This window comes from Paramisgurnus dabryanus, chromosome 7 (assembly GCF_030506205.2).
Source record: "Paramisgurnus dabryanus chromosome 7, PD_genome_1.1, whole genome shotgun sequence".
In the NCBI taxonomy this organism is placed as follows: domain Eukaryota; kingdom Metazoa; phylum Chordata; class Actinopteri; order Cypriniformes; family Cobitidae; genus Paramisgurnus; species Paramisgurnus dabryanus.
The window spans coordinates 18,651,071-18,675,290 of record NC_133343.1 but is presented as its reverse complement, the minus strand read 5'-3'; the positions used below and the strand labels follow the sequence as shown (position 1 = coordinate 18,675,290).

Below are 24,220 nucleotides of genomic sequence, written 5' to 3'. Positions count from 1 at the left end.
AAATCGTTGAACGATGTTAATAACGATGAAACTTACGATGTTCGTTGGCTAACGATGCTTTTAGGAAACGCACCCCAGACCAGTTTGTTGGCAGAATCCATTAAGGGCTCTATCACACACCCAGTGCAATGCAGCGCAATGCGCAACGCAAGTGTCTTTTGCTAGTTTCAACCTGGCGCAATTATAATTTTCACGTTTAGTGCCATTTTGTTTAAATAGCAAATGCATTTGCGCCCAATGATGCGCCAATGGGCATTCTGGTCTGAAAACAAGGTGTGTTCAGGCATATTGTTGGCACGTTGCTATTTTGAGGCAACTAAAATAGACTTCGTCATTGACCAACAAAAACCTGGTCTTAAGTCTAAAGTCAATGGCGCAATATGTTTTTTGTTATTTAAAGAGCCTGTTAGTAATATGCGCCTATATACGGGACGGCAAGGCGGGTTTGCTTATCACATACATGAATGCGCAGCAGCACAAAAAGGCTTTTAAATATGAAAGATTAAAAGATTGAAATGTAAAAGATTTTATTGAGTCTCTTGGACATAAATGAGGACAGACTATGAGACGTTAGAAGGCGCAAAGAGCAGCTTCACCTGTACCATAGTAAATAAATGTTTTGCTTTAAACAAATGCATCTATTTTTAAATGTTTTTTAAATGCTACCCTACAGATTTATTGTATATGATGACTGTGAACCTGTGGATATGGTGAGATGAGAAACATTTTAAGTAATGCTTTTTAAAAATTGGCGCTGTCCGAGTGCTGAAATGCTTCGGCTTTCCGCATGTTTGTAAATCCTTTATCTTGTTTGTTTTTTTAGAGTACAAACCTTTTCTTATATATTTGCAAATAATTTTTTATGAGATTTCAATGATTATGTAGGATATCAATACATTTACAGCAATTAAAAGCCTGCTATTTGTACTTATATGACTGAAAAAAAGAGGCTTTTAAAGGTTTTAATACAAAATATTAAAGTTTCAATAAAAATGAAAACCACACTTTTTATCATTAATCTTAAACTTGGGATCTTCTTCCTCTGCTTAGTTTTTCAGTTTACAAAGTCTGTCATCTAAATAGGGATTAGACATAGAGCCAGCCCAACTGGCTTTTAAAGGGGATGAGAGATAAGACTGTCATTGGTTTATTGAAAGTTACGCCCAAAACACACCCATTACTCTTTAGGAGAATAGGAACAACCCTTTTTGACCATGCGCTCGGCGCACAAACCATTTTTCCCGTCATTAAATTAGCAAAAGTGGCATCGGACACGCCCATTTAGACAATGCACTTAGATCAGTAAAATAGGGCCCTAAAAGTCTGATTAAAAATGCTAATTTTTGTTCATAAGAAAACATGTCAGATGCACTTTGAATTTGAGCTCTTCATATGGCTTATTATTGAACAATTTATTCATATTATTTAAATGAATTTCACCATATAATCACATTAATGTAATATTTGTATGTTGTATTTCATCCATGCATTCATACAGCTTTATCCTGCTTACACCTACGTGGGGTCATGGACAATGCTTGGGCCTAATAAATACTGTAATGTTTAATATTTTATATCAAAATATCATATGCCACAGATGAAGACATTTCAAGGATATTACCTAGTCGGAATAGACAACATGTAACCAGAGGTTCAAGATTAAACTAATTATTAGTTGATTCTGGGTTCCCTTCACTCTTTGCAGTCAAAATTTATTGCAATATTCTTACTGCGTTATTTATTTATTCAGTCATTTCATTACAGTAAATTAACATGTTAAATTGACAGCTGAACTTATTGCATTGGGCTTTAATTATACAAGCCAGTTTTATTTGCATGGTTCAATTAATACGGCAAATGTACACAAACCACAAAACAGACAAAAAATTGAATTTTATTTAAAAAGTTATGGTGATCATAGCAGCAGTTTAAATTATGAAGTGATTACAAACACCAGGTGTATCTGCACATGTGACAACTTTTGCAGAACTGTCCCAAAACTGTCTTCTGCATCCACACATACAGGTATGAGAATTTGGAACCAAACTACAACAACAGATATTGCACCTTGCAAACTACTCTCAGTTTAGCATTAAATCTTCGGGCCTGTTTGTAGTGTTACCTGATTTGCATAATCCCTTCATTGAATCAGGTGCTAAACAACACCGAAAGCAAGTTCAAATAAATCACGCTATCAACGGCCACAATTCATTCTTAATACATTTCCAATTAAGTGAAGTGAAGAAAACAATTAATTTGAATTTTGCAAGGGTGGGTGGATGGACAGGATCAACAATGTGAAAGTTAAATATGTGAGCTGTCTATACGGCCTTTGTCCAAGTAGGCAGCATATGCCTGCGGTTTCCACGGGAACGTTAAGACTCTCATTTGTGGGTTTCCTGTCAGGTTTTCACAGACAGAATTGCGTGGGGAGTCTGACATAACAACCGGTAGTCAGTTATCTGTTGACCAGCCAAGTGTGTAGAGAGAAATACAAAAAAAAGAATCAAAAACAGAAAAGGGTCTGACAGGAAACAGGAAAAGCAGAACAAAAACATATTTACAAGAAAACGAAGGTGAAAAATTGAGACATTCACAAGTGTGTGTCAAAGGTTATGCAAAATTTTGTGTTTTTTAAGAGTGAAGATCTGCCTCAAGAGTCTTTCCATTTATTTCATCTCCGACACCGGCTGGACAGCATATAACAGACAATGTAAAACACAACTAACCCACTAGAAACTCTGTCAACTACAACATTAGATGAATTTGTACAAGAATTAGATGTACAGCCTCTTAACTGTACTTAAGGGACATGTCACAAACTTTACACAAGCTTTAATACAGTAATCTCTGGGAACTGAACTCAATTATATGACATATTATTTCTAGTGACAGCCTGGTAACTAACCCTGTTTTAAAGATAAAAAATGAACATATGACACACATCTTAAAGACATGAGAGTTTTTAGGCAGCTTAATTCAGACCAATGGAGGTCAAGCCTCACTCGAGTCAAGCAAAGAGACAAGGAGCCGAATGAGATAAACTCTGAAGCAGTTTGATTTACCATAATTTTTCATCAACCAACAACTAAATTGCTAAATGTTTTCAGAGGCTTATGGTCATAACAGAAATCAATTCTGAAAAATGAAAGCACACATTAGCTCAAGGAAAAGATATAAGGATGTAAAAAGGAAAGTGTGTCATAAAGACATGTTAGTTTAAGGTACAGTAAAACATTTATGCTGGATAATAAAATAAGGCAGTTAAAAATGTATACAAATAGAAAAAAAATATTTATAAAGGAGAAATGGTAACCATTACTCTATCCAGGTCGCTTTCTATACTGTCAACTAGTATCTGAAAAGGATTTAATTAACACACAAGTAGCTACTTGTCGATTATTATACAGTATACTACTTACAGTACCAGCCTGTCAACCAATAAGTTAGGACTACTATACTGTAGGTGAAGGTTTCGTTATCTAATTAACATTAATCAGCCAGACTAATAAGCTTTCAGATGGTTCCTACACCCCTGGCAGTAACCCTTCATTCAATCTTTAATTAAAGAAGAGCTGAACTATAGGTGAACTAGAGCTGTCATGAAATAAACAGCTTCCTACCACATCCTTAGTGCCCTCGAAGTAAACTCTATTTACACATTACCAACGAAAGAGCAGTCACAAATACACTGCATATTCCACTCTTTGACATTTTTTTTTTTTTACTTTTCTAAACAGAGCTTTTGCATTAGCTTAGTTTCCAACAATAACACAACTATATACAGTAAAAGAGGTTCATCTGAGATCAGTGCATGACCCATAAGGCTTTACATTCTATTAGATGAGGATTGAATAACCCTAGGTAATTCACAGAAATAATTATTTATTATACATGCAGGGCCAAGCATATTTATGTTTGCCAAGTCAGGCCAGTGGTTTATATCCTTACGTACCCTGCCAAAATTTTCACTTAGCATCAGCACAAGAAGTTTAAAGAAGGATAATAAAATAAGCCTGGTTATTGTTTTTTCGTTGTTTTTGACCCATGTAGCCCACACTCTTGTAAAGAAAGGGTATACTAAAGTTGTCACTGGGAGGTCTTAATATATACCATTTTGTTACAGATGTACACTGTAAAAAAATTCCATAGAAATTTCAATGTTATTGCAGCTGGGTTGCCGGTAATTTACCGTAGATTTACATTTATGTTATTTACTGGCAAGAGTTTGTTCAAAGTTAAATAAATTTCAAATATTCACAAGTCTTTATCTTTACAGAATAAAACTATACAATAACCGCCTCATGCAAAGCATTCTGGGAACCAGAAATCATCATCAACCTTTTTCTGTTTTTTGGTCCAGATTTTGTTTCCCAGAATGTTTTGCTTGATGCTGTTTTTTAGTTTTACTCTGTAAAGATAAAGACTTGTAAATGTTTAATTTTCATTTAACTTTGAACAAAATGTTGCCAGAAAAAAACATAAATGTAAATCTACGGTAAATTACCGGCAACTCAGCTGCAATTTCTACGGAATTTTTTTACAGTGTACTTTTGAGGTGTACAACCTTTGTACCTTCTTGTACCTTTTTTTCTGAGAGTGCAGCATTGAGTCAAAAAGGGATAAGCCCAACACATTGGGTTGTATTTTATTTAATGCTGGATTGTTTCAACTCAAAATGCTCGGTTGTTTTCAGCCTTTCGTGGTGATCGAGCAAGTGACAGTTTCGTGAACTGCCCGAGCATCGTTCACACTGGCACCGTCCATTGGGCACTGTGCCCTGTACATGTCTTAAATGCACGCAGTTTAAACTAGAGCTACAGTATCAAATGAATGCATTCTTTTAGCACATTTACCTAAAAGCAGCACAGACTCAGAATAGCTAAACTTGGTGCTAGCAACACCAAGGTCATGGGTTAGATTCCTAGGGAAAACACATAAAATGTAACCTTGAATTCATTGCATGTCGCTTTAGATAAAAGCGTGTGCCAAATGTAAATTTAGGAGCCGTTCACACTCACAGGACGTGTTCTTGTTTACAAAAATAGCTAGATGAAGTGTGACAAAAAGCAGAGGCCATGAGACACTGCGTGTTTTAGTCAATGTTTTAAAAATGACACTGCGTATAAAGAACAAAGAAATTGCTGAAAAATTGGAAGAAATAGGAAGAAATTACACAGTAGGAATATATAGACCAACGATTTAAAATAATGCAAATCGAATGCAAGACTGTGTCCTATGTTAAATGTATTACCTTGGAAATTTTATTAAAAAATACAGTAAGTCAGACATAAAAGGCCATGGCATATTATTTAATATGTTTCACGATAAAATAAAACATTCACCCAGTGATTGACAGCATGAAGCAGTCGATCGGGTTTCCCTTCAACAGTTTAAGCATAAGATTTATATTTACAGATGTATCTATTTCTCTGAAGATTATTAAGATAGATGAGGCAGTGCTGGGCAGAGAGTGAATGACAGCTTTGCTTTTGCTTTTCTTTTAAATTGCTCAAAGTCATGACTGTTTGAAAAACACACTTGGCCTCACATTCGTGATTTTATTGTTAAATTTCACTTTTTCGTGTCAATCCACGACCATTTAAAGCATAAACAATGCACTGTCACTTTAATTGAGCGTGAGCAGCGCAGCAAAAATAGAGTCGACGCCGAAACAATCGCAGCACTGCTGCTTCAGCGACGCTCCTGCCACGCGATCACGCGAAGACATTTAGTCATGAATATTTTGTTGTTGTACACAATTCCTGTATTTTCTGTTTGTATCTTAATAAAATAGATAAAAAAATAAATATGGATGGACATTAAAACTTCTAAAACAACAAGTCTGGTGGTGGTGGCCTAAAGGGGGTCGCACACAGGACCCAAAGCTCAGCGCCACGCCGTTCTAAAAAACTTGAACACATTGCTTGCTACGAGTATACGCACACTGGCGCCGACAGGTGCCGTCTGTCCGCGCCGCCCAGCTACGACTCAGGAAGTTGCTCAAATCCCTGTCGCGCCACTCACATAGTTTAACATTAAATAACATCATATTTGTCCCAAATCATTAACGATTAACATTGGCTGCTAACGTATATTTTGCATTTTGAAGTAGATGCTATCTGACGAAGCTCGCGCTATTTAATGTGCACTTCCAGTTTACGATATCTCCCGTCAGGATCCTGCCGGAACCTTGTCTCATTTTGTATATTAGTTAAGTACGGCAGGGTTCTGACAATACAATGCCTTGTGTGGGGAATGCGTGGCTTGTATTGTGTATGCTAACCACGTATTTCCCATGTCTTGTCACTTTTTACCCGATCCCTTACTTGTTATGATTTTCACCTGTTCACCTCATTTGTTCTCTTATTTAAAGTCCTTGTGTTTGGTGTTCTTCACTGGTTCGTTTTGTCCTGTCACTGTGAGTACCTTGATCTGATGTTTAGTAAGTCATAGTCTAGTCCTTGTTGTTAGGCATTTTAGTTTTTGTTCAGTTTAGTGTTTTGTGGTTTTGCCCCATTGTGGGTTTTGTTTTTCTCAGTTGTATAACAAATAAAGCTTTTTGTAACGTCAAAAGTCTGCGCTTGGGTTCGCTTCTTGCACCAATCCCTAACAGAACGAACCAGTCAGAAAAGAACCCAGCAGACACTATGGATCCGGCTATGAGAGCTCGCCAGGCTCACTGTTTATTTGGTCTCCGCCAGAAGGGGGCCAATGTCTGGGAGTTCCTTTTAGAGTTTCTGAATAAAGCCGTGGACTCCGGCTTTGACGAGACTGAACTTAAGATAATTTTTAATTGTTGCCTTGATGTGCCACTCAAGCCCAGCGAGATGAGGATGCTAAGACCCCTGGGTTTGGAGGACTTGGCACATTTCGTCAGTCACCGGCCTGAGCCCAGGGTCTCAACCGAGGCAGCAACCCCGATTCCGATGTCTTCAATCACAGAGGGCCTCGTCATGGGAGTGTTGACGCTGGAGGGCCCAGCTCTCACCACATCGAACGCCCAGAGCTCGTACCAGCCTGTTAGCCTCCGGGGCAAACGCGAACAGAGGGTTTTGTGGGAGTCGCCGACTGAGGGGTCCTCCACAGAGCCGATCATCTCCATCACAGTGTCCACAGCTATTACCTCACTCTCTGCACCTCGTCCATGGAAGAAGAAGAAGAGTGGGGCATCAGCGTCTCAGCCAGCCCCAGAACCTTCTACTTCAGAGCAGCCGCCAGCGCACCCAAAGCCGCCGCCAGAGCCGCCGCCAGAGCCGCCGCCAGCGCACCCAGAGCCGCAGCCAGAGCCGCAGCCAGAGCCGCCGCCAGCGCACCCAGAGCCGCCGCCAGCGCTAGCGCACTCTCAGGAATCTGTTTTTTCGTCCGTCTTGTCTCCACTGCCTGTTGCAGCCCCTTTTGTCTTGCCGACCTCGTTTGTTCCCTTGTCTGCCCCTGCCCCTCCTTGGAACCCTACTGTACCTCCTTTTGTGCACCCAGTCATTCCTGCTTCGGTTCCACCACAGTTTATTTCCGCTGGACCTGCCTTTTCCAGAACTCCCACTTCACCTTCTGGACCCAAGACTCAAATCCCACCCAGTCCTACCCAGCCTGGACCACCTCCTATGAACTATTTCGTTCCCCCACCCCCCCTCCCTTGTTTGTTACTTTTATTATTCCATCCCAATCCATTGACTGTCTTAGCTTGTTTGCCTCTGTTAGTATTTGTCATGTTCTTGTGGTTTTTGTCCTGTATGCAGTCTGTTTTGTCTTGTGTCTCTCCTTGAGGGTCGCCATGTGGCGTCCCTTAAGGGGGGGGGGGGTACTGTCAGGATCCTGCCGGAACCTTGTCTCATTTTGTATATTAGTTTAGTACGGCAGGGTTCTGACAATACAATGCCTTGTGTGGGGAATGCGTGGCTTGTATTGTGTATGCTAACCACGTATTTCCCATGTCTTGTCACTTTTTACCCGATCCCTTACTTGTTATGATTTTCACCTGTTCACCTCATTTGTTCTCCTATTTAAAGTCCTTGTGTTTGGTGTTCTTCACTGGTTCGTTTTGTCCTGTCACTGTGAGTACCTTGATCTGATGTTTAGTAAGTCATAGTCTAGTCCTTGTTGTTAGTCATTTTAGTTTTTGTTCAGTTTAGTGTTTTGTGGTTTTGCCCCATCGTGGGTTTTGTTTTTCTCAGTTGTATAACAAATAAAGCTTTTTGTAACGTCAAAAGTCTGCGCTTGGGTTCGCTTCTTGCACCAATCCCTAACAATCTCCGAGTTGTCCTAGACGCCACTTGACGCAGAGAGACGCTGAGCTGCGCGGCCGGTATGCGACCCCCTTTAGACTTTTGCTCAGTAACTGTACTTCTAATTATATGGAAATAAAACAGAAATATAAATGGAAATACTTAAATGGCAATTCATCTGCCACAAAAAAAATATGTCTGGTATCTTTGACTGTTTGAGATTTATTATTCAGTATATCATGTAATTAAACTTAATACAGGATAAGAATCTGACCCAGTTAAAGTGAAGGTCACTCCTGCCCTATACATATGTCTACCTCTTTATATAATCTGAATGAGTGCCAGTATAATAACGACTGGGTTCAGATCTCCGTCCGACAGACTTGGGGGGACATCTGTTTATGTTCAATAACTTTCAGTCAGAAAGATTCCTGTTACAAGTTACACCAGATGAACAAGTAATCATCATTGGGCCTCAGACATTAAAAGGGAAATGAGTTTATAACAGGGATACTAGTTTATTAATTGGAATGTTTACATTTCTCAAAAATAGCAAGTGCCATATGATTTTAAATATAAGGCTATGTAAGCAACAGGTACGAGAGCCTATACTGTATCATGGAATAAGTCACAAATGAAGGGGTTTGTTAGGCACATGCTGTATAGTGACATTCGCAATACAGCACTAATTGCTTTTAACAGTTACCAAACAAACAAACAAAAAATCTCCCAAAATATGATCACTGGGAGAGCTTTTACTACAACCTAACCTATACTGTATACTCAAAATATATTTTTCATACAGTATTTCCAGTGGAAAACGACAACGTACTTAAAGGGGCTGAATGTAAGTTATTACTTAAAAAAATCTTTAAGATAGAGTTTTCATTTGTATATTTATAAAGCAACCATAATGTAATAGAAAGAATGACACCTTGAGTGTCCTCCACGGTTGTCTCTATCAGCCTGTAGGCTCTTTTCTGTTTGAAGGAGTCGGGTCCGAATTGGCGCGAAATTCAAAATGTGACGTCATGCGCGTGCTCGTCTACCTGGGCGTTCCATATAGACGCGTACGGCAGTCATTAGTAAACAGCGGCAATCGCTAGCATGTTTCAAATGGACTCTGTAGACGGAAAGAAGCAACCAACTTCCAGCACAATCCAGACACTTATGGAAACTCCTCGGAAGTTTAAAAAAAATCCTTATCTAGTGCGGCCAAAATAGTGCGTGAACGGGCGTCGGGGAAGAGACAAGATTAAACATGGGATTGGCATTTGATTCTTGGAGGGAGCTCCGGTCAGCGCTGGGTATGAAAACAGACCTTGCGCAGGTTTCCTTTTTACTGCAAAGGTAAGACATAGTTACAGGGCATCTGTAATATATTATGTTATTGTTTTTGTGGTGTAATGCTAACGATAGCATGTAGCACAGGACCGTTTCAAAAGTTACTTTCTTATATGAATTATCTTTATTCAGAGCACGAGTGCATTAAGATTGTGAGTGTCGGGAGTGTGTTTTACAGTGTCGTGTTACAAAACTTTTAGAAGTAGACTTCTGTTGAAAATATAAAGTAGCACTGCAACATTTTGCTAAAATATGGTCTGTCAAACAATAACCTTACAGTACTGTAACTTTTCTTACATTTGTAAACATGCTGGCGAATCTCAATGAGCTGTCTATGGTTGCTATGGCAACTCTGGTTGTTGTGGTCATGCTCGTACGAGTGTGCCCACCTAGTACGAGCATGAGACTGGCTGCAGTTTCTATAACGGCCACTGGTGTCAGTAACGGTTAGAAATTTCTCAACTTACGGACAGCCCCTTTAAAAAGAGAAGGATCTTCCATGTTCTTGCTGTTCCTTGCTGTATTTAATATTCATAAATGCTTCCACTTTCTAGTAATACTACTTAGAGTTGACACTGGAAGGTCTAGCAGGAATAAAATTTCACGAACTTACTCTTTGCAAAAGTGGCATCCCATCCCAGTTCCACACTTGAATTTACTGAGCTTTTCAGATAATTTTTTTTTACAAATGTTTGCAAATGTTTTGCTTATCAGGTAAATGTATCTTTACGAATATGAATTAATGGAAAACAACACAGAGATTCATTAAGAAAGCTTGTGTACTTAATAGTTAAATATCCAACATATGGCATCCGGCACACATCAAAGGCCTAAAAACATCATTTACAATTTACTGCCATTATCACATGTGGCATAACAGAGGAAAGACGTATACGGCTGCCACTTTTTCCCTGACTGCCAAACATAAAGGCTTTTCCATCATTGAGGTTTCCACAATGTGAAATCCATGGCTGCCGGCCACATGACGACAGAACTCACTAAATAGTTTGAGCTATAATAAGTCTAACCACAAATCTTTTCTCCCAGTGGGCCGTGTGTGTGAAGAACGACCTTTGACCTGAGCGGTGTTCAAAATTCTCAGCACTCAACCGAGAGGAGAGAAGAGCGTAAAAGCCTTAATAGACTTGACGTGATTAATGAAGGCAGCTGCACGAAATAGCAAAGATCAACGCACTCGCATTAGAATTCCTGGAGAATGCTTGAGTAAACACCTTCCAAGAAAGTCACAGTCAATGTGAAAGAAGGGAAACAACTGTAGTGAGGATTCTGTTCTCCACTTCTGTCTGTTTTGTTTTACACTTGATGGTGCTTGCTTGCATGGCATGAAGAAATTCCCTATAGCCTATGTATCTATCTTGTTTTTGCTTACTATAGATTGTATAGACGGTTTGATTTTCAACCGTTTGGATAAATGTGCTCCAGGGGGCACTTAATGACGTTCTGGAAGTACTTGGAAATATTTTTATTTTGCTTTATTAAACCTATAAAAGAGAAATGAGTTTATATGAATAATGAGTAATACGATGAATGAATAATGAAACAAATGTTATTTTTATAGGGCGATAAAGGCCAATTTATGGTTGGATAAGGCCCCTAAGTACAGTCATTTATTGTCTATGAAGCTAGTTATCACTGTATGAGAGGTCAACTTGTTGTGTAGGGGCTGGGGGCCTGGTGATCAGTTTTTCCTTAGGAGGCCTTTTTGTTGCCCCTTTGAGCACCCAGGGTACTGGCCTGGTCCATAATCCAGCTCTAAGAAAACCGTTATTATAATATTTTAATAATTAAAAATCATGTAAATGCAAAATTATGCCCAACATGAGTTAAAATGAACACATTTATGGTTTGGTATTGATAAAGAAGTCTTAATTATGGTGCTGCAGGGTCACATTAGACTACACTGCTAACGTCCTTTTTGTGACTAGATCATGTTTAAACACTGATGAAACTGAATGAGCTTGTTGCCCAAATCTGATTCTTTTGTGGCAATCAAACAGCAAACAATCAGCATATGCCAAGGGCTAACCTCAAGACTAGGACGCCTTAGGGGTCTTTCAGCAGTTCTCAATTTGCATTTACACTAATCCACAATTTTACATCAGATTCACTATAAGTTTGATCATAATGTAAATATAAATATTATTGTCAACAGATTTAATCTCTCCTTAATCCTCTAACAACCAGTGTAGATGCCTGGAAATTGCTTTGGTTTGGGTAATTGTTTCCAAAAAAAAAAACATGTTTTTTGTTTTTAAAAGTTACGTTTTAAAAAACATAATACCATGAAACCTGGGTAAATAAACATGCTACTGGTAACACAAAAATTTAAAGTAAAGCATCTTACAAAGTAGACCACTTACAATGGGTATGGTAGCATGTGCTTAAGTGTATAAACAGACTTTTTGTCATTTTTATACAGGTAACTGTGGTTCAAAGATTCACAAATTCAAAATAATATCATAATCCCCTAAATACATACAATTGTTTTCATGGTAAATTGTTTATCTGACCAAAGCATTGTATCTTTATACAGTGGTTTCCAAGTGGCCACACAAATATTTAGTCTTAAATGTTTAATCCTCTTAAATCAAAAGAGACAATAAAGTTACGGAGATAAACTGCAGTAATGCATCTGGATTACATTTCTCAAAATGAGTTTTTGGATTACAGGTCTACTGCAATCTAAACTAAAGCTTCATGTGATTTCTATGGTATGTGGAGTCCTCACGTTTAACTGCAGGGAAAAGCTTTAAAACGTTTGACATTTTCTCTGAGAGAAGATAAGGTAGCGCGCGCACACACACACACACACACACACACACACACACACACACACACACACACACACACACACACAAATCTGCATATTTCATTGAAAACAACTGTTTTAACCCAAAGATTATTTGCACTTTCGGTCAATAAATACATTATTGACTAATAATACTTCCCATTCGACTGCTGAGAAAACAACATAGTGATCAGAGAGCATTATACAAATTCTTTATCATCTTATGTGCTTATCCACAAGTGCTCAATGTTGTAAAGGTTTTTTTCAATTGTCATAAACATGTCATTTCTAAAAAAAACTACATCTTAATTTTAATTAAAACAGTTTGTTTTGTACTGTATTGTTTAAGGATCTGTTATTGCTATTGGCTATTGTGGTGTGTACGAGACAAACTGTTCACTACTACATAAACAAAACCAGTTGTTGTTGTTGAGTTGTTTTTCAGCTATGAAATTTAGCCATTCAGTTATTCAATCCACAACTGTACTTTTTCAAAATTGAATTAACAACTTAATTCAAAACTTCACTAGTCAACGAAAAACATGACAATCATCTATCTGCACATTGGTCCTCACAGCAAAATGTACAATACAGGCTCATTGGAATTACATATCTCTGCCTACAATACGTTTCTCCACTTACATCGCTGCATCTATCGGTTGGAGTGTCCACTAGAGGCGCTTGTTTTTCTCTGTTCATTTACGCAGGTTTATTCAAGGTTACAAAGCAGACAATGCTGAATAATCTTGGCATAATGTGAGGCATAGACTTACAAAAGGGACAGTACTGAATGATTTAAAATACATCTGTATGTTTTAGTCGGTTGTGTTTTATTCAAATTAAAGGGATAGCTCAACAAAAAATGAAAATTCTGTCATCATTTGCTCTGATGTTGTTACAAACCCATATAAATGTCTTTGTTCTGATAAAAACGATGGAAAAAATAATCAAATTAAAGCGTAAGTCGCTTAGGGATGTTGCACGTTGGCACGCTTAGGGATATCGCACATACGGCATAGGATATCAGTAGCCTGTGCCTAGCTCTTCATAGCCTGACCTGTACCTAGTTTGTGGGTTAACTTCCCAAGCTTTTTTCTTCTTTGATGGTCGCGCTGCTACTGTGGTTATACGCATGGAAACTGCCTACCAGCGGTCTGCGCACGTGTTTGCATTAAAGCTTATCCATGCTTTTATGAACTCTAGAATAGACTATTGTAACTCGTTACTCGGAGGGTTGTCACAGAAATCAGGTAAACAAGCTACAGCTGGTTCAAAACGGCGCCTCAAGAGTGCTTACTCGATCTAAAAAGTCAAATTCTGGCATCTTTAAACTGGCTACCAGTTAAATATCGCATACAATTTAAAATATTACTAAATCACCTACAAAACCTTAAATGGCCTAGCACCATCGTATATTTAAGAATTACTATCACAATACAATCCACCACGTAAACTGCGATCACAAAATTCTGGCCTCTTAATTATTCCTAGAATATCAAAAGTGTCTAAAGGTGGTAGATTTTTTATTTACTTAGCCCCTAAACTCTGGAATGATTTACCAAATAATGTTCGAGTATCAGACACAGTCGATCAATTTAAAGCTAAACTTAAAACATCGTTCTTTAACAAAGCATTCACATAAAATGTCCAGTAAATGTACTTATCCCGCAATAGTTACTTTGTCTAGAACAAAGCACTCACATACCTCATATGGGTAATATACTTATGCCGCAATAGGTAGCGTGTCTGGAACCAAGCAGATTTTAAACCACAATACTGTATGACACTTGCATTACATGAGAACGGGCCCTACGCTAATAAAATTCTGTTTTTCTCTCCCTGTCTCGTCCTCGACCCCCAGGACAATGGGACAAACAGACCCAGTTCCTGCTGCTGTAAAGGTCATCACACCACTGATCTACTGGCTGTCCTTCAACGTGATGCCCAGCCGATGCGCGACCAACAACCACTGGCTGAACCAGTTTAATCCACTTACCCGCTTCCTATCCCTACAGTGTTTATATATAATATATATTAATCTCTCCCAAGGGTTTTTGTCCTTCTAGGAGTTTTTCCCACTGGGTTTTCTCCTAGGGGGGTTTTCGTCCCCGGGAGAGTCAGCCAACTTTGGCTTAACTTAGCACTTTACTGTATACGTTACATTACTACTACGCTCGCTTGTATATTCTACTTCTTATATTATCTATTGACTTTCTGTTTTCCCCTACATCTACTCATGTAAAGATGCTTTGAAACAATTAACAATTGTGAAAAGCGCTATATAAATAAAATTGAATTGAATTGCATGTCGACACAGACGACAACGCAAAAGTATAAATGAAAACCGACACGGAACCTACTCTGTCGCGGCTACGCCGTTGGACCGACGCACAACTATAACGAGCCCTTTACAGTACCCATGTAATAAACCATATAAAGTGCAGGTCATGGTAAATGTCAGATTTCAAGGTATCTGTCGATCTCTGCAGCCACGCATGTGTTTTGCGTACGGGTATCTAGTATTTATCTTCAATACCTGACATCTAACAGATTCAGTTGGACTAAAAGCGTAATCCAGCAAAAGAGTACTTCAGCCAAAAAGCTAAGGAGGCCCTGAGGATGGTTACGAATAAGTTGTAGACTGATTTAACCAAATAAAAGAGAAAGAATGTGTAAATGTGCCAGGACATAATAGATGGAGAAGCAAATTTCCACCACAAGTCGTGTGAGATTTCCTTTTCAATCCTTAACCAAAAACATGGTTACAAGGGAAAGGTTCAGCTAAGACTATGTTCAGACCGTGAGCATTAATGCTTAATTAGGGTTTTTGTTTAGATCTGAGTTTTTGTTTGGCTGTTCACATTATGTGGCTCATATCAGATTCCAATGTGAAATGGTCATGGTGAACTGCATTGCATGTGCAAAGAACAATAATATGCCGTTCATATGAATGAACTTGCAGACTAATTCATACTGAGCTGCGCAGACCGGCCAGTCGATGCGTGTTACCTCGGTTCCACAGGAGCGAGCGATACGAGTGCATAAAAGACGAGGCAGTTTGTTCTTGGGCCACTAAAATGCGCTACATGAAGTCGAACATACATACTGTTTATGTGTTAGGGGCTTACAGGGTATGTATAAGGTGATGTGCAGCAGAAGCTTAATATTTAATGTAAAAGTTGCATGAATTTCGATATGACTGTTCATATGAAAGTGGTTCAAATCAGAATCAAAAAGATCAATTCAATGTGGTTTGTGCTGTTCATATTGTCATGCAAAGAGACTTATCTGGGTCACATATGAGCTAAAAATCAGATTTTGACTGCAGTGTAAGGAATTCATAATTGAACTTACACCCTATCTGGTGGTAGTAGAAAGGGGAGAAATGAAGTGACCCCTGCCAATGACATTCACACTGTCAGGTGTCACAAATGTTACTAAAAATCCAGAGATATAGCACAGCTGTTATTTTTCCTAACAAACATTAGATGTGTACTGCATGTGTGACCGCTGGAACCATAGTGTGCAAAAGTATATGTGTTTATGTTATTGAATGATAATGTGCTTAGGTTACTGATCTGGTTAAACACCTAAAGGTTCCCCCCAAAAACTATTAAAATATAAAATCAACAAAATATTCATTTTTCAAATGAACATAAAATTATTTGCTATATTAACACTTTTTAATTTAACTGAACAAACCGTTTTTGAAAGCAACATATCTTTATTGAGTTTCTGGCAAGACAATTTTTAGGGAACTGCTGTCTAATATGAGAAACCTCAGTGGATTTTTTTCATTGTATGTTTATGCAGAAGAAATACACAAACCTGTTACTAAACAACAATGCGGTCTGGAAACTATGTAAAGCAGGCATTTTCATGCTCTCTGTTTTTTAGTTTGGTTTTGCTTTCTTGATCAACTGAGAGTTCCTGTTTTTACTGGCTATCCACTGTGTATTAGATATGCAGGTGTTTAACTGTTAAACATTGAGTCGGCTGACTCTTAACTAACACATGCTGTGACAAGCAGTTTTGTGGGTCACCACATCATAAAGTGCCATCCTCATGTGCAAAGCAAGAACATAAAACTGAGGCTATGGGCAACTCTTCTGTAAATAGTCATTAAAAAAGTTCTTCAAAGATCTTCAATTAGGACACAAAAACAGACAAACACAGTCTGCCTAAACAAGAACACACAAACAACGCTATAGATATGATCTATATAATCCATATAAATATGGAGAAACACATTCTTTACTCAACGATTGGTTGAAAATAGCCTAGCATTTTTTTTAAAGTGAATGATAAATGATATAAAATATTATCTGCATTGTTTTGTGACCTCCAATAATCCAGGTACTTCCAAAAAAGGTACACAATCTTTACATGTGTAACTGCGCACACACACACACACACACACACACACGCACGCACGCACGCATGCATGCATGCATAAAAGAGAGCTTTTAGGAACTCAGGTTTTCCACATTGTCCATCAGATTAGCTTAATGTGAACATCACCGTTTAAAAACCTCATTAGCCCTGTGCAAGCCCTTACTTTGACAAGACACCTTTACAATGACTCCCTATTACTGTTTGCTTTATCTCCTATGATGTGCTTTACTTAATATAAAGTACCCTTGCTCAGATAATTGACACGTTCACATATCTCCATTAATAAAAAGTCAATTAGCTTGCCAAGGAATTGGGCTTATCCACTGTAATAGAGGCCTAATGAACTGCCCTCAAATCATGGCCTTAACTCAGCCAATCTTCCGGCACATTTTCTCACACAATAGCACACAGGCAGATACAGGACGTATGTTCTGTATTTGCCTTTCAGCCTTCAATTAGAAATGTTCCAGACAGAAGCTCAGAATAAGTCAAGAGGTTAGTCAGACATTAAGTCATGCCACTGACTGAGAGAAGCGATAAGAGGGTGAATTCAAATATGATCAAATATGAAGTGCCGCCTGACCACAATACCTGAATGTTCTAGATTAACAGACATGAAGTCAATCAATACTCAAATAATTAAATGGAAATCGTAGTGTCTGTAGAGTAAAATGACTGCTTTAATGGCAACCATAAAACAGTGTCAAGAGAAACATTTAAAATGTGGTCTAGCGGTATCTTTGACACTGTCTGACTTTGAACCAACAACGTAACCCGCATCTGAGCATCTTTGAAAAGATTGTATAAAACGAAAGTTCACACTTGACAAATTCAAAACATCTGCGCTTTCAACAGGTAGGCTTACTAAATGTCAGTGGGTATCAGGTGATCAGTATCATAGTTTCAAGACTTCAAACAGAAATTAAAAATCAAATCTTTTTGATTTACGCAACATCTGAAAGTAATTTCATTTCATTTCTATAGCACTTATCATAATTTGCATTGTTGCAAAGCAGATTCATAGAAAATTTTAGCAAAAACAGCAGAATCAGGAAAAAGAAAATATATAAGAAAAATTCGGTAAAAAAGAAAAACAATGAAAACAATGCCCATAGGGGGATGGTTTGCTTTATGCCTGCAGGCTAACAAGGCCTTAAACCCCCTACAAACCCCTTGCAAACTAGGGATTAACAAACAAAGGCTGTATTCCTCTATTCCTGGAAATCAAAAATATGTACAACTTACAAGCATTGATAAGTACCATAGATATCTTTGAGTAGTACATTATAGTCACAGTTAAAGAGGACATTTCACAAGACTTTTTTAAGATGTAAAATAAATCTTTGGTGTCCCCAGAGTACATATTTGACGTTTTAGCTCAAAATACCATATATATTATTTACTATAACATATCAAAATTGCCACTTTGTAGGTGTGACCAAAAATTTGCCATTTTGGGTGTGTCCCTTTAAATGCAAATGAGCTGATAAAATGCAAACACTGATCACAATGATGGTGGTTTGTTGAAATTGAAACTCAATTGTGCTGTCAATTAAGTTCCCTTTCTTTCCCTCTGCACTAAATGGCAGTGCCATGTTGGATAATGCAGATTAAGGGGTGGTATTATTATAATAAGATCCCCTTATGACATCACAAGGGGAGTCAAATTTCAATGACCTATTTTATCACATGCTTGCAGAGAATGGTTTACCAAAACTAAGTTACATTTTCTAGGCTGATAGAAGCACTGGAAACCCAATTATAGTACTTAAACATGGAAAAGTCAGATGTTCATGGTATGTCCTCTTTAAAATAAATAATTTCTTCACCTACAGTATCCGTATTGTCACTGTATAGTGAACTTCAGATAAACATGCCCCTAAAAGTAATGTCAAGAATAAAACAAACTGTGGTTGGTCTTTTGCCAGTCAAGTAGGCAGAATAAGCCAGAACATTTGCTGTTTTGTCAAGCTGCCATGTAAGGGTAGACAGAGGGTAGAATCTGAACAGTCTTTTTGTTTACTGTCAAACCAATCTGTATGAACAAATTAACATATGAAACTCATTAAGTGGCTATTTTTATTTCTCATTTGAGACAAAAGTGTTACTTAAAAACCATGCATATAATTAGAACTCTCTAATTTGCTAAGTCTACTTAGTTATGAGGGTATCTAAAAAATAAAATATCTATATACAGCATGTTGCTAAGTCTTGACTTGTTCTTGTCATACACAGCTGCAAGGTGATGGTAATACAGAGAAACACATTATGCAATACATGCACTTCCTGTGGCAAGCATTGGATAATATATCTGATACTGTTATTCAGAGCACCTTGTTTAGATAGAGACACCCTCAAATTTGCAGAAGTGTGAACCACAATACTCGTGAGAACTCCGCTAGCTGAGCACATACCCTTCCTGGAACTCAGTGTATCTGGAATGCTAATAAAAGTACAAAATTATCATTTCGGTAAACCGTAGCAATTTATCAACCAAAAATTGGGCTAAACTTTGATTTACTGAAATTAAATATTCAATATTTTGTAGATCATTATTTATTGCTTTATATAAAAAATATTTGATATTGTAAAGTCTGATAAAAAAATAATTCTTTGTCACTTTAATTTAAATGCAACTAAAAAGGTGTAAAGCATAGTCCTCATATTTTGTATAATAGCAAAGCATGTGTTTTCCATGATCCTTTGTTTAAGGTGCAGTGTGTAGATTTTAGCGGCATCTAGCAGTAGGGTGGTGAATTGCAACCAATGGCTCAGTCCGCTGTCATGAGCAATTCGGTCTCCCCGAGCAATTCGGTCTCCACTAGGACCCCAATTGGTACCTAGCACTAATGCCTGCTCAAAAATTTGTCATTGCGATATCTCGTCTGCATGCGCGGTCTAGCAAGCTAATTATGTTGTACAAAATAGAAGCATAACATTTTTTAAAAATAAAAGTTAACAAAAAAATAATATAATAAACTAATATACATGTTGCAGACATGTCAGTACTTTTGTGTCATCTTCTGCTTTACAAAAACAATACTTAAATTTTTTGTAAATTATTAACATACCTTACGAAATATATTTTTTAATAGTAAAAGTGTAGAAATCATGGCTTATAAATTATAATTTAAATGTGTGATTCAACTATGTAGTAATCATGTTTTGTATAAGTAATTGATGAGTAAGTAACTGTATAAGTAGACAGTAAAAAATGGAAATGGTACATAATATCTAAATAATAAAATGACACAAGCAATGTGTAGATCTCCAACCTATAGCCTCATTTATATACTACTACTGTATATGAAACATATCATTTAAAAGACATCAATTGTAATTTTAACAATGTTCTAACAACATAAATCATAACGCGATTTTGTAGGAATTGTAATAAGGCGCTAAGAAAACTACCCATGAGGAGTTTTTTCAGCCAATGGAATCACGCGGGGTCCTAGTGGAGACCGAATTGCTCGGGGGGACCGAATTGCTCATGACACCGCCATTCACTGAAACGCATAGAGAAACTACGGTAACTGTTGAAGTTCAATTCCAATTCTCAAGAACGCAAGTACAGAGGATGCACAAAAATACCCGGATGTGTTCTTGATATCGAGGATGCATCGAGTGCAGACTTGCACGCTGAAATCGCTTTACGCCCCATAAGTCATTGCGCCAAAACAATGGCGGAGGTCAGGTGACCAACAGGAAGATCGTACACATTTCATTTCTCACAAGTGCGTACAGTGAGTTCGTTCTTCCAAGGTCGCCTTGGCAAGACCAATCTCCACGGGAACGCAAGTCCGTTCTTGCCGTTCTTGGAATTGAGAAACAGCCATTCTCTCCTATGTGTTTGTGTTTAGTGTCTCTGGTGGTTGCCTAGCAATATAAAAAGCAGCGTCGCACTGCTCTTTTTTTAAAGTTAGGGTTAGGTTTTTTAGGAACTATTAGTGGAACAAAAGTATACAAAATAATCTCTGCCTAAACCATAATTTACTCTATGGGTGTTTTCACACCTACAGGTAGCTTGTTTGAGCCAGCCAAGCGATCTCGGAGCAGTTCAGGGTGCATATGTGAACAAACCAAGTGATCTCAGACCCGCCTAAAAGGACCCAAAAGTGAACCGAACTCAGACCACGTCCAGAGGTGGTCTGACTACGGTTCGCTTTTGGGTACTTTTGTAGTTCGATTTCTTTTTGACATGTGAAAGCAAAGAGCTCCCGGTCCGCTTCGCATCGCGTTTGGACATTGTATCAAAATAAACTGCTGCACAGAAAGCTGGGGTCTGAGTTCTTATGAAGTTGTGATGTGAACAAGAAAGGGTCTGAGATCACTTTAGTTCTGAAGAGGACCAAAAAAAGAATTGGGTTCTCTTTTGAGTCCACTATATTATGAACATCAAAAGGACTGAGGTCACATTCGGCTAGTTCCTTTTCTGGTTCACTTTAAGTGAACTGGGTTTGGTTCTTTTAAAATGAACTATTATGTGAAAACATTGCAGTCATGCTGTTGTATTGAATATCAACACTCCAAGTACTCAGCCTGTGTGTAACAGTGCATCTTCTAATTGTTGGTTCAGTTACAAAACAGCATAAAAGTTATTTACAAACCTAAAGGTATAATGTATAGCACACATGCTTGCAAGGCCTATTGTCTATTGCATCCTTATGTTAAAAAAAAACATGCACGTGCACATGATACATGCATGCAAACACAAAAAACCACAAAAATTTATATATTTGACAATAGTCGGAAATGCGGCGCATATACTGTATTTCGCTGTGCACACTTTAACCAATCCTGCTGCCCCATTTGAATAAGACAGAAGTGTGAGAACTTCCTCTAATAATCTCATCATCTCCCCTCTAAAACAAAGGCAGGTCTCACATCATCAGAGAGCAGCAGGGTTACTGTTGAAAAAAGCTTTGAAGGCCATCTATCTTTTCTATTTTCCCATGAAATGTTTAAAAATATAATGCCTTAATTAATACCGTTTTCACCAGAGAGATTAACTTAAAGTCACATTTCTAATCAGAAAGCTTTTTAGGGTCCAGAAAGCCCACACTGTAGCCATGGTAACCCTATCTGACAGAGCTGCTATCAGCCAATTAATGCGAGAATAAAGCACTTTTATGGCAGAAATAAATTCCTAATAATACTCTTTATGATGAAAAATAAAATAACAAATTGCCAAAGGGTATGTTGTTATTTAAGACTTGGTTGATGTCCACAGAATATGAAAAATTATTGTCTGGGTAGGCACTGTAAAGAGATCATGCACAGAGTTTTGAGCATTTATGTGGTATCATGCTTACGTAATACCCAAGGGCCATGTGTCTGTAATCAACAATCAATAATTTGTGCAATTCTGCACGTATTCTTGTAAATTTGAGCTTCATGGCTTGTTGGGTTTATTTGTTCAGCTTCAGTACAGGCTGCAACTTTCTTAACTTATTGACATGTAGACAATACACTATTCAGATACTAATAAACTGTGATATAATAAATAATTATGTAGAAGACTTTTTTGGGGATGATGAAGAATGGTAATTTATCTATTTGATGATTTTCTCTTTCAATGTTAGTATTATAATTAAAACTTTAGTATAAAAATATAAAAATCACTCACCATACCTACCTGCCTAAAAATGCAAAAATATGTTGCTTCAGTTACATATTTCTGGATCTTTAAAGTGCACCTATTTCATTGCTAAAAAACAATGTTATTTTGTGTATTTGGTATAATACAATGTGTTTGCGTGGTTTATGGTTAAAAAACACATTATTTTCAACAAACCGTACATTTTTGTAGCTCCAGATATACTGTTTTCCCCAAACGCATTGATTTTGTACAAACCTCATCGATCTAAAAGTGCTGTGTTCCTGATTGGTCAGGTTATCTATATGTTGTGATTGGCCTGAATACCTCTGACATCCGCCGGAAATGTGAAGCTCCTTACCATGTTTGAAAGATTCGGTCACAATGCAATGCTGACAGGAGTTCATTTACAGGCTGTTAGTCCCAACGGGAGGAATTATGATAATGTCAATCTTGTCTTGTGTTACATGTCGTGTGTTTGTTGTAAATAGATTTACGTTGGAAACAATAACTTGTTTACTTTGGGGTTTGTACCTTTTGCATATCATTAACATGTAGGGGTAAGCGGGGCACTTACGATATGAAAACACCTAATGTTAGCGTAATTCTTGCTGTTGTTTTAAATAGGCTACACACGAATGATTGCTGGCTGCCAACAAAATAAATGTGCCTGTGTTATAAAACATTGTGTGTCAAATTTATTTTTGTTCATATCTTTAATATTGATTGAATAAGGTAATGTCAAAGATTAAAATCACAATGAAGTGAATGGCTAAAATCGGATTTTGATGCCCATTATCTCAAAACTGTAGTATGATTATTACAGCCTGGGTCACATATAAAAACATTTTTTGTCATAATTGTGCTGCTTTTTGTATCCATTTATAATTGAACTATTGTTAGAAAAGGGCTGGATGAATGAATACAGTGTGAATACGTGTCTTTTATAGGCAGATATACCAACAATATCCACTTCAAGTATATAGACAAAATATTATTAAAATATTTGCCTGCAAACTTAATTTTTAGCAAGTGTTACAACTAACCCCATGCCTGTTACCATTAACCCCACCTATGGGGTAAGTTGTAACGTTTGCACTTCTGTCACCTTTGGTGTAATTGTCCAAGAATGGTAAGTAATAGAAACAAACTTCAAATTGTCATTTGTAGCACAGAGATGTGTGTGTGTTGCTTGTGTACAAATATAATTATTAAACTCAAATATTTTTCTAATGATTGAGCCAAAACCAAAAAACGTTAGGTTGTGCCCAGCTCTCCCCTACTAATACACACTTACACACCAAAGGAAATGTAAAATTGTGAATTGGACCACATTTGCTATTTAATGTCCACTAGAGGCGTTTGGTTTTTCTCTGTTTTGGCGCAGGATTTTTAAAGTTAATCTGACACATACAGAAATTAATACCGGATTGTGTTTGTTAAGTACAATTCTGCCATTTGTTACTTATTTATGTTTATATGTTCACAAACATGCAGCACGCCTAAGTGACTTAGACTGTCCTTGTGGTTCAATTAACAGCCAATAAAAACAGACAGATTTATTTTTTATTAAATAATTCATTACTGTCCCTTTTGTAAGTCGCCACTATGCTTCGTGTAAACAACAACTTCTTGACATACTGTACCTAAGCCAAACACAATCAATCCGTTCGTTTTAACAGCTTATCATTAGAGATAGAAACAATGTGAAAAACATTAACAGCCTGAGCAGCAGGGCACTGGAGATGACAGAGGGGGGTAGGTGGCACAGCACATGAACACATTCATGGCACCTGGCACCCCATCAGAGGCTGAAGAGTGACTCTAGAGACATGTTGCTCTAATGGA

The 24,220-nt window shown here is 37.6% G+C and overlaps 1 protein-coding gene across 2 annotated transcripts in view; it reads right to left on the bottom strand.

The window, feature by feature from the left end:
- The window catches only part of lpp (LIM domain containing preferred translocation partner in lipoma), a 205,225-nt gene that overhangs the window by 103,081 nt on the left and 77,924 nt on the right, over positions 1–24,220 (bottom strand). The window lies entirely within an intron of this gene.